Source organism: Gossypium hirsutum, chromosome A06 (genome assembly GCF_007990345.1).
Source record: "Gossypium hirsutum isolate 1008001.06 chromosome A06, Gossypium_hirsutum_v2.1, whole genome shotgun sequence".
In the NCBI taxonomy this organism is placed as follows: Eukaryota; Viridiplantae; Streptophyta; class Magnoliopsida; order Malvales; family Malvaceae; genus Gossypium; species Gossypium hirsutum.
The window spans coordinates 52,541,172-52,542,741 of NC_053429.1; the positions used below are offsets into that span (position 1 = coordinate 52,541,172).

At 34.3% G+C, this 1,570-nt stretch overlaps 1 non-coding gene across 1 annotated transcript; it reads right to left on the bottom strand.

Moving 5' to 3' along the window:
* Nucleotides 1-1,086: 1,086 nt before the first annotated feature.
* LOC121231506 (small nucleolar RNA R71) lies at nucleotides 1,087-1,193 on the bottom strand. The gene has a single exon (XR_005929564.1). It is a non-coding gene; the product is annotated as a small nucleolar RNA R71 (small nucleolar RNA).
* Nucleotides 1,194-1,570: the final 377 nt, after the last annotated feature.

Genomic DNA, 1,570 nt, shown 5'->3' on the forward strand with positions numbered 1-1,570 from the left:
CCATAGAATGTTATTCTGAATGTTATTAAGCATGTTGATAATAAATTAAGTTTAATTAAAGTAATTGTCCTAGTTTATTTATGTTATAATTGTTACAAATTGTGTTTAATTTTGCTAAAATCTATTTCATTCATATATTTTGCATATTTAGGATAATTTGCATTGGGGATCATTGCATTTAGTTTAATATATTTAATTTTAATTATCACTTCTCAATCATATTGTGTTTTTATTTACCAAGTTGTTAATATGATTTTACAATTAAGTGATTTAACACAAATACAATCCCTGTGGAGACGATAACTCGATACTTACTTATTACTTGATAACGACTATGTACACTTGTACAAACCTACGCATTACAAGTATTTTGCGCCGTTGCCGGGGATTGTTAACTGTTGCCATAGTCATTTTTTTTTGGTGAAATTATTTACTTCCAATTTGGTTTATTTCTAACATTATTGACTTATTCTTTTTCAATTCTGTGATTTTCTTTTCAGGTGTATATGAGCATAGATCAGATTATCAATTTACTCCCTGTAGACCCTAAAATTGAGTGAACTTTCAGACAAAGAAGACGTGAACAAATAACTCAAAGATAGGTCGAGATGGACCTTGGAAATCAAAATTAAGACCGAGGTAATGAAGCCGATCATGTATGAAATCCCATCCTTATTACCGATGATAGGGAACGATGCATCAGACAATATGTTTTACCACTTTTCAGTGAGTTAAATCTAGGAATTAGAAGGCCAAATATTAAGGCAACCCAATTTGAATTGAAACAAGTGATGTTTCAAATGCTCCAAATGGCGGGCCAATTCAGTGGTATGCCAACGGAAGATCCACATCTCCATATTCAATTGTTTATGGAGGTGAGTGATTCATTCAAGATAGCTGGTGTGACTAAATATGCATTGAGGTTGAAGTTGTTTCCGTACTCGTTGCGAGATCAATCATGAGTCTGGCTCAATTCACTGCCACCAAGTTCCATATCTACATAGTAAGAATTAGCAGTCTATATCTACATAGTAAGAATTAGCAGAGAGATTTTTGGTTAGGTATTTCCCGCCTAGCAAAAATGCTAAGTTGAGGAACAAGAACACAATTTTCCAACAATTGGATGACGAGTTTTTGTATGAGGCTTGGGAGAGATTCAAGGAGTTACTTCGTAAGTGTCCTCATCATGGGATTCCTCATTGTATCTAGTTGGAGACATTCTATAATGGTCTCAATGCACATACAAGATTGATGGTAGATGCTTCTACAAATGGTGCAATTTTGTTTAAGTCTTATAATGAGGCTTATGAGATCCTCGAGAGGATTGCAAGTATAACTATCAATGGCCAACAAATCGAACAGCTTCAGGAAGACATGTAGCCAGAGTTCATGAAGTTAACACCCTCACTTCATTATCGACTCAAGTATCGTCTATTTCCTCTATGTTAAAATAGTTTACCGCTAATAGTGCTAATAATTTTGCAGCTCAGCCACCAAGTTCATTTGAAGTAGTTTTCTGTGTGTACTCTGAAGAAGGTCATTCTTTTGAGAATTGTCCATCAAATCCCGA